Source organism: Ochotona princeps, chromosome 9 (genome assembly GCF_030435755.1).
Source record: "Ochotona princeps isolate mOchPri1 chromosome 9, mOchPri1.hap1, whole genome shotgun sequence".
In the NCBI taxonomy this organism is placed as follows: Eukaryota; Metazoa; Chordata; class Mammalia; order Lagomorpha; family Ochotonidae; genus Ochotona; species Ochotona princeps.
This window is the reverse complement of record NC_080840.1, coordinates 31,062,321-31,075,018: the sequence shown is the minus strand read 5'-3', so window position 1 is coordinate 31,075,018 and position 12,698 is coordinate 31,062,321. Positions and strand designations below refer to the sequence as shown.

The window sequence follows — 12,698 nt, the reverse complement described above, 5'->3', positions numbered from 1 at the left end:
AGGGTACAACATGAAGACTGCAATTCATAAAGTTGTATTAGGAAGGTTTGCTAAAGGAATAGATTGGAACTGCTCTGGTCACCAAAGAGAATAGCTGTTGGATGACACCAGAAAGAGTAGCTATGCAAGATAACAGATCTGTGCACCTGCTCAGCAGAGCAGCCATTTTATCATGTACTCATATACCACAACACAGTGTCCTAAACCTCACATAGATACAATAAACTTAACTAGAAAAAAACAAGCAGAGAACCTTGCCGCAGAGAGCAGGGCAGCCTGTGAGGAGGACTCCTCTGCACCTTCTCTATGGCAGATCCCACTTCGTTGCCATTTCCCTAAATAAACAGGAAGGCTCAACTGAGTTAACTCTTGGCTGAAATGGAAAGGGCTTTCTTAGCCAGCGTTGTTCACATTTCAAGTTGACTTCAAAAGAAGCTTTTTCCAAATCAAAGAGGAAAGAGCAGACAAACTGATAAGCGGTTTTCAGCAAAAACCTTCTTAAAAGACTGCGCTGGAGAAAAGTTTGTAAAATCAGATTTGCTGCTCTGGATAAATATAGCTTCTATTCTCAGCCTAGAAGGTAGAAAATGTTCTATCAGAAAAGTTTGCCATCTTTCAGTCTGGAGAAGTTGATGAGCTCGTGAGGGTTATCTTTGGATGCCATGGTAACTGCATGATTCTGGTCAAGTCTGTCATGTCTGGGATATGGTTGAAGAAATTTTAAAATACTACTTCACCTGAGAAAACAAGCATTTACAACAGATGTCACTAAGAAATATAAACTGGACAGGAGCACATTCAGTGAACGCACACAACTACGAAGTTATGTGTGTTCCCACCGCCGACCCAGGGCCTGGGTAGCCATGACAGACACAAGACTCCCCATCTCCAAGGACTTACACTGTGGGGATTCTTAGGGACCAGCAAATTGATTAGAAAATATAAGACTGAAGAACAATTCTGCCATCACAAGGTTTTAGACTTTTTAATTCTATCTTTTAAAAATACTTATTTGTTTGTTTGAAAGAGTTTCAGAGAGACAGAGTTTTCCATCCACTGATTCACTCCCAAAATGGTTGCAACAACCCAGGATGATCCAGGCCAAAGCCAGGAGCTAGAAGCTCATCTCAAGGTCCCCTGTGTTGGTGGTGGGAATCCAAGCACATGAGCCGTCCTAAACTTGTTTTCTAGGCATGCTAGCAGAGTGTGCTGGGACACAAACCAATGACTGTATGGGATGCCTGCTTAATTTGCTATACCACATAAACTCCAATTCTGTTTTTAATTAAGATTCTATTCTCTCCTTTTTGGACATTTTCATGAGAATAATGGTCGAATAAATACAAACATAAGGAAAAGTTGAATGCTGAGCCAGGGAACAGTAATGGGACCAGAAGAGAGTTTAAGTTGCCTAACTGGACCTTGCAATGAACTTGGCCTAAAGGATGACGAATACTGAAAGGAAACATGTGAGTCTACACAAAGGAACACCATTTTGGACGAGAGTGACTGCAAGATCATGTCCAGCAGGTGCAACTCTGAAGTCAACTTAGGTTATTTCCCTAAAGACAGCAGTTCTCCTGACTCGAAAGTTAATAGGCAGTCCTCAGAGTACTTGTAACATGTTTCTACCAACAGAAGATTTTTTAATAACTTTTTTTAGTTTTTCTTTTATGACACAGTTTAATAGGCTCTGGGATTTTGTGCCTTCCTGCCCAAGTTCCTTCCCCTACCCATTGATTTCCCTTCTAATATTACAATGGGTGGTCTCATGAACAGTGTTAAGTCTATCATGCTGTTACTGAAGTGTTTCCCGACAACGTAGGCATGGGCAATGTTGGAGAGACCAGCATCCTACTATCAGGATGTCTTCAACTGTTTCACTGGGAGTCAATATTTGGTTTGTATGCATAGAGACATATGCACTGTTTCCACATCTGAATGTATCAGTCTCCGCTACACTTCCAATAGCATCCCCTTAAATACAGAGCCAATGAACACACAGGGAAAAACAGTAAACTTTCATCAACATGAAGTTAATGAACACGCAAAAAAATATTAATGTGCTGTTAGATTGATAAAAGAAAATCAAAAACCTTCTTGTAGGAATAGATGCCAGTGCATGACCTACATACCATCAGAAGATTTAACCATTCTGGAAGTCAACACACACACAAACACGCCAGTGAGCAGCTCATCATTTCTATAAATGTAAAGAAAATGTGATCATGGAAGCCAAATGATCTTCACATGAGCAACCTGAAATATTTAGAAGCACAGGTATGAGATTCACATGGCAGCAAGAGCTGAAAGAGACAGAAAAGAAATAGAATTGCCTATTGCCCTTCAAACTCTTCCAGGAAAGACAAAGTCATTGGCCTAGCTCCCTTGCTCCTCCCCTGGTCTTCATATCTTTGTCGATGTCATGAAGTCCTCCTCTGCCTCCACTTGTCCACCTGTATCTTAATGGCAAATCCTCACCACTACCAAACACCTTGACCTCCCTCCCTTTGTTCCATCTGGGAACCGTATGGAGAGGTGGAAACATCCCAGAATCCCCATACCCTCATCATGTGCTCGTCTTTCTGACCCCAGACCAATTCCACATCTTCTCCTCTCTTCCAGCATTGTGAACTCCACACCACCACCCACATTACAAAACCTCTTAATATCATTGCACAAGTCATGTAAGATTACTGCAGGACATTAACTTCCTAATCAGAATACAAGTTCCTGAGGGCAGAGACTGTCTCCCACTGCTTTGCTAAGACCTCAGGAAGTTTAGTGGGCTCAAAAAATTGCTTAATGCAGTGAGGCAATGCCAGTAATGAGGGATTAGAGGGTTCCAGAGTCAGTTGACAAGTAATCTGATTTTTGAAACACGTGTATCTAGTTTGTATGCAAATTAACAAATATAGTGTATATGTGCTACTCCAACAAAAACCATTGAAGAGAGTAGCTTCAGCAGGGGCCACTCTCTAAAAACAACTAACAGAAGTTAGTTTGTGGATTTCAGACATCTAGAGTTCTTCAAATTTTCTTTATTATTCAAAATATTTTGCAATTAAAGGTTGTTCTTTCTATTAATGTATTGAGATCTGACTGTGCTGTATGGGAACCACCTCCAAAGCCTCACCCAGCAAGAACCATCCTCAGATCCTATACAATTTCTCCCATAGAAAAATGAGAATTTCTCTGTTAGACACCTCAATGCCTCATTTGAGAAGGAAGAAATATCACATCTATTAGAGCCATTGCCACTGTAAGGTTTAGTTTTGTGGGGCATTACCACTTAAGCTGGGGCTAATGACAAACTCCTGGGACCTTTGGACTCAAACTGGGTATACAGAACGTTCTTCACTTCAGCCAGTGACCAAAGGGTCCCAGAGCATGGTGGGTTCTATCATTCTGTTGGGCAAACTATGCCACCAGCTGCAATAATGTGCCAGCTTGGCAAGAACACAAGCCCAAATGTCTTCTCAGTTGCCTACAAATAAAATAATATCCAACAAGGGGATGATTGGATGGCACCCGATGTCATTTCCTCTCATTAAGGAACTCTCAAGAAAAACCAAAATAGCCGTGGATTACTGCAAGCAAAGCAATCAGCAGCAACAATTAGCTGTCAACTCAGTCATCAGCGCTAAGCCTTGTGGAGGGAGTCAGGCTAGCTGTTAAAAGCTTTCAAATCAATACTACATTGGGAGCTAAGGGGGACAAGGACCCAAGAAGGGCCAGAGCCTGCTGCACACAAGTGGTACCTGAATCAAACACTCTGCCAGGTGGAGCAGCGGGGTATGGAATTACAGGAACTGCTGCCCAGTTGTGTGTGTGTGTGTGTGTGTGTGTGTGTGTGTGTGTGTGTGTGTGTGTCTGTGGTGTGATACTGCAGAAAAATCTAATAAGGAATCCTGCAGCAACCCTCCCAAGTAGCTGTTAATCTACAGGACTGGATGCGATCCTTGCTGTTTATTGATCCATCTTTCTTCTTCCCCTGGAACAAGTCTACCCTTAAACGTCCATCAACAGTTTTTGTCCATCTTCACAATTTTAACCCAAGTGAACTCCCCCCATTGTCAGTTCTCACAAAAGAGTGACATCTATGTTACAAGGTCATTAACAGCAGGTGTTGAGAAAACACATGTACATAACAGAATGCAATTATCTCAACATCGAATCATACATAGCAATCAAGTTTTAGATTATATGAGGTAATAAGCTCTTACACTCCAAGATATAGAAGCAATTATTAGAAGGAGCATCATTCTCTCCTTCCCAACATTCCTGCCTAGGCACAGAAAACAAAAATTCCTCTCTTCCTGAAACTATCAGGAAGTGAATCTGTCCCTTCATTACACCCTTTCACTCCTTAAAGGGAACTTCTCGACATTGAGTGAGGATTAACACAAGATCTTCTGTCCTCTACAGGTCTCATACCATGCAGTTTATCTTCCATGAAAGAAAACTTCATCAATAATAAAGTAAGAGCCTTAATTCTTGCTAAACCTGTTCACAATTCACGCTCATTCTCCAATATGTAACGCTAACCTTTGGTTCTCAGCTGTCTGCATCTAGTTCTCCACCCACAGCACAGGCACTCCTTGTGGCTTTTGCAGCAAGGAACATGTTCAACTTAGAGATGCATTCCCAGCCTCCCTTGCAGCTGAGGGGGCACTAAGATAAAAGCAGAACTCACTGATCAGGGCCACCAGGACAACTCTCCAGGGGGGCTGGGTGAGTTCACAAACATCCATGTTGTCCTTCTCTGCTACCTGTTTAGAACACATCACAGGCTGTCCCATATTGGACAAAATGTGTTAAAATAGCTTATGGTGATTGCCAGAACTTGTTAACTCCATGCCCCAGCTACAGGCTTAGAAACATCTAACAAAAACAAAGACCAAGTGAAAGCCATCATGAAGAGCATTTTTAAACAATGTTATCCAGATCCCTTTTCTAGGATCTGCAGTTTAAGAATCCGATCGCCAGAACAGAGTGTGGGATGGGCCGGGTTTGGTTGCGACACAACCAGTACACATTATGGAATGCCAGGGCGTGGCTGCCTGTACTGGATGTGAATACAGCACCCATCCAGCACACGTGAGATCCAGGAAGGAAGGGGCAGAGCTGGCGGGGGGATTAAGGGGCTGGTCCCCTCACCAGTCAGCTACTCCCAGTAGAGAGTTTTGGCTGGGATAGAGACAGACCCGACCAAGCAAGGCTATAACACCTGTGCGCTGCATGTGGACTAGATCAGGGCCGCAGCATCAGCTGGCAGAAGCTGGCACTGGGGACTAATTCTGTCGAGTCAAATCTCAGGACCACCTAAAGAGTGCATAAACCGGGACAGAGAGACCTGGGAGGGAAAAGTGGGTTCCCCCTTCTTGGGTCACTATTCCCGTGGGAGGGCATGAAAACTAGGACGGGGGCTGGGATGGCTAGATAGAGAGGCACTCAACAACATCTGGGAGGGCTGGATGGTTGAGTTGGTTAGATAGAACTAAGCTTTAATACCCATTGACAAGTACCAGAGCCAAATGGGATGGGGGACAGACTGGTCTTCTGCTACACATACTGGCAAACCAGGGTAGGGGGCAGGCTTGGTGGGGGTTATTGTGGGTCGCCCCTACTAGGCTGCAGCTCCCACTGGGTGATGTAAGGGCCGAACCAGACTGGACTGCAACACCCATTGGTTCCAGTGCAACTCAGGACTGAAAACGGAACCAACCCAGCAATTGCAACCACCAGCTGATTGGGGTGATGGACTGTGCTGGGCCCTGTGCTTGCTAGAACATACAAGAAACTAGTCTGGGAATACCTCAAAGTATCTTTGGAGATCTCCCCAATCGAACTGCTGGACTCAGAACTCTAACCAGGAAAGGAGAGAAGACAGAACAGGTCAATCATTCATCTCAGCTATATGTTGGCAGCAAATTATGGGGCAAACGGAGACTTTATGATGGACCATATCAATTGGTGGACGACCTCATCGAGCGAAACTGGCAGCGATTCATAACTGGAGAACTATTAACACCACTCGAGCACATATCTCAGAGCATGCCCCACATCCGGGACTTAGGGTGGGCGGGAAACCGGGTGGGGCTTCTCCCTCAATATCCCCCTTTACCTCACATACATGATGGAAACAATATGGACATAATAGCATTACCCACTTTCCTATCCCCCTAAACCTTTTTTTTTCCTTTAACTGTAATTAACTATGTAAAGATTGTCAACAACAATACAATAAAAAGAAAAAAAAAAAAAGAAGTGGGACAAGGGAATACATTTACTGGAAGGTGATAATGTTAGAATTTCAACAGCACAATATCATCATTAGATTACAAGATACAGAAAGCTGGCAAAATTAAGAAGTTGAGGACCATTAGTAAAAACCCATGACAGAGCAATGGATTTTTCCTGGTAAGGACAGAATTGAACCAAGGTTTTAAGGCAAGAAACCAGTTTCCTCAGCAAAAATCAAATTGGACAGGAAGGTAGCAGACCCCTCCCTAGGAGGCAGGTTTTATGGGCATTCTAAGCTTACTTGGGCTACTACAAGAAAATAACAAACATTTGGGGGCTTAAAAGTAATTAGAATTATCCAAGGTCAATGCATGGACATGTTGAAGATCTCTATGAGGGCCCTTCCTCACAGATGGCCCCTGCTGAACAGGTGGCTGTGTTCTCATGTGCTAGACTGGAGCTCTTCTACGGGCATCCCTAAATCTCAGGATTCCATTACCTCCCAGATTCCCCATCTCTCAATACTGACTCACTGGGATTCAGATTTCAATATATGTCTTTAGGGGTAGAAACACAAATATTCAGACCAGAGCAGTAGCACTTAGAAATCCTTTCATCAGAGGAAAAACCAGAAAAAACTCCAGGCTATCAGAGTCCAGTTTTTTTTTTTAAAGATTTATTCATTTTATTACAGCCAGATATACACAGAGGAGGAGAGACAGAGAGGAAGATCTTCCGTCCAATGATTCACTCCCCAAGTGGGCCACAACGGGCCGGTGTGCGCCGATCCAATGCCGGGAACCTGTAACCTCTTCCGGGTCTCCCACACAGGTGCAGTGTCCCAATGCATTGGGCTGTCCTCTACTGCTTTCCCAGGCCACAAGCAGGGAGCTGGATGGGAAGTGGAGCTGCTGGGATTAGAACCGGCGCCCCTATGGGATCCTGGTGGGTTTGAAGAGCCTGGAAGTTTTCTGCCCTTTGTGATCCCGCCTTGATGGCTTGGCTGGGGGCTGTGTGGATTCTAGGCCTGACACCCAGCAGGACACCTGGCAGGTCACGTAGGCAGACCACTCCTCAGGAAGGAGGTACCTGGTGTTTGACAAGATCCACCACCCTATAGCTCATCGATTTGTACTTTTTGAAAGTTGCTAGTTTCAAACCCACCAATAGAAGCCTGCTAGATCATGACTGTATAATTAATAGCCTGAAATGTATAAAAACTGGGGAGCTTGGGCTCTCGGGGTCTTTTCCTTTCTCTCTCTCTGGCTCATGGGCTTGCTGCGGATCCTGCAGCGGCTGCCCCTCCCCCGCCCGGCCATGCTGGGCTGGGGGAGGTGACTGGGAGACCTAGGTTAGTTGGAATAAACCACCTTTTTGCCTTAGCACCGGCTTCAGGCTTGATGATTATCTGGGGATTTCAGAAACCAGCACAACAGGTTCAAGGCGAGGACTTTAGCTGCTAGGCCACACCGCTGGGCCCTAGAGTCCAGTTTTTTGAGCACCAGAAACACAAAGCTTGAAGAAGAAATTTAAAATCACCAAGTTTTAAATATGAATGTCAATAATTGTTCCATTAAATTGAATATATTAAATAGAAACTGCATTTAAATGCCTTAATTTTATACAGGGTGCCACAGGTGACCTTAGAGTTCCCTTAATATTTTGACTTTGAACGATTTTAATGTTGTTAAAGACAGAGTAAGTTCACTATGAAAAAAAGTGGAAATAATGATTACATGAAACATGCCAGTGCTTAGGAATCACTGGTGGGGGGAGGGGTTGGTAAAAACTGCAGGTTCTGGGAACTGGTATTATAGATCAGCGGGTTCACCAGCCATTACCTCCAGCCATTGTGTGGGAGGGTCCCAGGCCTATCTCCTTATCATTGAAAGGAGGACAGGAGGAAGTAATATGCAGAAGCCTAAGACCTGGAATGTCCCGTCTAGCACCTCTCTGTTTTTTTATCCCAAAGGCAGATACCTGGAGACTAGGAAATTCCTTTGTCCTTGGAAAACCCCCTCTTTGAACTAAAGCTTTAAAAGGGTCCCAACACCCCCCATCTACGGGTCTTTTTTATCTCAGAACCCCCTCTCGTCACTAGGACGGGAGTCTCCTTTCTTAGCTTTTCTAATAAAACTTACTTTAAAACTAAAAAAAAAAAAAAAAAATAGATCAGTGGGTTAAGCAAGGGCTTCTGACACCAGCATCCCACGTCAGAGTACTGGTTTGAGTACTGGTTGCAATGCTTCAGATCCAGCTCCCTGCTAATATACCTGTGAAGGCAGCAGATGGTCCCCATGGGATCCAGGAAGAAGCTCCTGGCTCCTTGCTTCAACCTCGCCTAGCCCCAGCCATTATGGCCAATTGGAGAATGACCCGTCCAGTGGATGTAAAAACTTTGGGTATGCATCTCCATCATTTACTGTTAATTCTGCCTTTAAAATAAAGAAATCTTTTTAAAAGAACAATTCTAATTGATCAGGTCCGGGCCAGCATCTGGGATTCTGCATGTCTAACCAGCTCTTGCGGGACACAGATGCTGTGACTCCCCTAGGCCACCGCTGGAGAGGTCAGGCTACAGAAGGTTTAGAAGGTGGTCCCCAAGCTGGCTGGAATATCATCCGATAGTCATGAATAGGATGAGGCCACATAGAAAGCTGTAATCTCTTAGGATCTTCACGCCCCTTTTCTAGGATCTGCAAACCCCTGAGTGCCCATTCTGCTGTCTCAGCCTCATCTTTACTTTTCTCAGTCTCCCTTTCTCTGCTTGCCCTCACAATTATGGAGGCCTTTGTGACAGTGAGAAGCAATTCTTCCTCTTTCCTTATCCCCAGAGTCAGACATAACTGTTGTGCTTCTGCCCCTGTAGATATGGATGTCCAGGAAGGGGAAAATCAAAGAATGCGAAATAGAGCCCATCCAAGAAAGCAATGAAGTTTTGGTCCTTGCAGTTTTCCAATTAAGTCTTAGATTGTGACTCAACTGCCTTTACCAATTCAGTTTTCCATTCATTTCTGATGGGTATTTTTATCTGCAGCTAAAGTTCTTCTTAAACACCCCTGACATCTAAAAAGCTACAGAGCAGTTCTGCAGCCATTTAAGCAAAGTCACAGAGATATCACTGACATCCCAATAGCAAAAATTAATTAAATAACTAATTCATTAAATGCATCATTGACAAAACCATGACTTCAATTGCAAAACAGGAGAATATTGAAATCTTTGCACTTTTAAACTATTTATTTATTTAGAAGGCAAAGTGACAAGGAGAGAGAAGGAAATACACAGAGAGAGAGATCAATCTTTCTTCTGCTGGCTCACTCACCAAATGCCCACAGTAGCCAGGGCTGAGCCAGGCCAAAGCCAGCAGTGAGGAAGTTCATCCAGGTTTCACACATGAGTTACAGAGACCCAAGTACTTGAGTTGTGCTCTGCTACCACCCATATGAGTCCCAGCAAACTGGCTCAAAAGCAAAATAACTGTGACTCAGCAATTCAATAAAGGATGTAGGCATCCAGGTGGCTGCTTAACCCACGTGCCACCTTCTTCTTTGGATTTCACAAGGATTTCCCAGACAGGACATAAAATCATCCTTTACTAAACAAACAAACAAAAAATGGTAAGTTAAACCTCATCAAAATTTTAATGCTTCGTCTCTCTGAAAAACACTTTTAAAGGAGGTTTAAAAAAAAAAAAAAGCTAGAGGAGCCAGCACACTGGCTAATTCTCCACCTGCAGTACCAGCATCCAATATGGGTACCAGTTCTAGTCCCAGCTGCTCCACTTCTGATTCTGCTGCCTGCTAATAGCCTGGGAAAGCAGCAGAGGAGGATCAAGACCTTGTGGGAGACCTGGAAGAAGCTCCCAGCTCCCAGCTTCAGGCAGCCTATCTCTGGCCACTGTAGCCATTTGAGGAGTGAACCAGCAAATAGAAGATCAATCTCTCTCTTTCTCTCTCTCCTTTTTTCCCCTCTCTCTAACTTTGATTTTCAAGTAAAATAAATATTTTTTTTAAAAAAAGCTATAGACTGAGTGATCTTATACAGAATATATCCTATCATGATTCCACGAAACTTTTAAAATGGGTGAACAATTGGGACACTCACTTTGTCAAAGAATGCACAGAATGTAAAGAGACAAAGAAGCATGTAAGAGATGCTTAACATCATTAATCATTAAGAAAATAAAAATCACAACTAGAATGAGGTATTAGTAAAAACTAAAGTTGCTAAAATTACAAGGATAGTAATACAAAGTCTGAAGAGACTGTGAAACAAATACAGCTTTCATATAGTGCTTACTGAAATGCAAAACATCACAGTCACTTTGGAGACAATTTGAGGATTTTTTTGATTTGCTACTCTTCCTATAGGATGCAATAGCCTCACACCTTTCCCATGAGCAACGAAAGCATATGTCCACACAAAGGCCTACTAAGGAATGTTTGTGACTATTTTAAATCCTAGCAACCAAATCTGTCAATAAATCAACACTTAGCCAATGGATAAAGAAACTGTGGCCCACCATACAATGGTATTATACTCAACAATAAAAAGAAACTAAATATTGGTACTTGCAACAGTATGGATTAATGTCAAAATTTTTAAGTAAGTGAATGAAGTCTGAAACCAAAGGCTATCTACTATTTTATTCCATGTATATATTCTGGGGAAAAAGGACATGCGGTGGCAGCAATCAGATGGTGGTTCTCAAAAGCTGCAGGTGGGGAAAGGTATCTTTGGATATGTTCTATGACTTAATCATGATAGTGGTTACATGACTCTATAGATTATATTTGACAAAGCTTTTGCAACCACATTAAGTGCAGTAAATTTTTTTTCTGTGTCAATTATGCCCGTGTAACTCTAACCAAAATAAAGACACAGATAGTGTTATGACAAAGGATGGTGCCTGGTCATGGATATTCACATAGATTAACAACTAATTATAACACACACAGACACACATACACATTATTATGATAAGATCAATTCCATATGGATTTTATACTAAAATATAGAGATAAAATAATACTGCTTTCGGAAGAAAACATAAGACATATTTATGCTCTTGAAATAAGACCAACATTTTCTAAAAAGAATGCACTAATACCCATCACAATGAAAAAAATGGTAATTTACACTATTTCAAGGATATTTCTAGCCACAAAAAGTAACAAAAAGATAAAAACTTTTAAAAAGGGGAGATATTTGCAACACATATACCTTTTCAAATTCTGAATCCTGAGTACATAAATCCAACTAAATAAAAAGATAATGTAACAAGAAAGACAACTCAAAATTCTTCACATTTTTTAACACACAAAAGATTTAACACAAGAGATAGATAAGCACACACGCATATATATAATGGTCACTTAATATATGAAAGGTGTCTGATTTCAAAAGTATCTGATCAATATTAAATGAAATATTGCAACATTATAAATGCAGTATTAAATGCATATTTAAAACGTATACTAAAATAAACTCAAAACTACAATATGTTGCTTTTCCATACTTACCAGGAGCTCTTAAATGAAGACATAAAATTAAACAAGGAAAACACAAAATACATTGCATTGGTAATGAAATCAGATCTCTCACTCAATCCTGTTCAGAGTACAAATTTTAAATTGATATACTATTATCAATTGTACATTATCTTATCAGTTACACTTTGATAGTATCCCCTAGCCTATGTATATGCCTGCTCTGGAATACAGGCATTCCCTGCTTGCACGCATATCCAACTGAAACCTGCATGTACAGTCAAAACCATAGATGGGCAAAACTGACTCAAGAAGAAATAGAAAACCCAAATAAGCCCAGAAACAAAACACAATTTAGTGGGTAACAATTCTTTCCTCAAGGAAACTACCAGACTGTTTTGCTGTCAAGTTCAACCATACATTCATGCAGCAAATGATTCAAAATCATGCCTAACAATGAAAATTTTAACCAATCTCACTAGAACTAACTCAGGCAAGTGTATTACCTAAGTGTAAAAGGATAATGCATTATGACTAAGTTGACTCTATCTCAGCAATGCATGGTAGCTTAATACTCAGAGATAAATAAATGGAAATAGATCACCACTCACAGATGAAAGGATAAAAATCATTTGATCACTTCAGCAGGCATATGAGTAGACAATCATTAAGTAAAACTCAACACCCATTTGTGAAGACTTTTAATAAAGTAAAAATAGAAATTCATAACTTGACAGAGTATTATAAAACATCTCTAATGAGTGAGCATATCATGATTAAATTTGCCTACTGTTAGACATTTAGATTCTCTTTGCTTTATTTTAGTATTACATATTGTGATGAACCTCTTTATAGTGCTGATTGAGTTGCATAACCCATCTGTGCTTCATTTTCCTAACATAGAAGATGGAAATAGCACCTAACTCACAGGGCCATGGTAAGGGTTAAATCTAATGTTCG

The 12,698-nt window shown here is 41.7% G+C and overlaps 1 protein-coding gene across 4 annotated transcripts in view; it reads right to left on the bottom strand.

The window, feature by feature from the left end:
- The window catches only part of NCALD (neurocalcin delta), a 389,065-nt gene that overhangs the window by 267,105 nt on the left and 109,262 nt on the right, over positions 1-12,698 (bottom strand). The window lies entirely within an intron of this gene.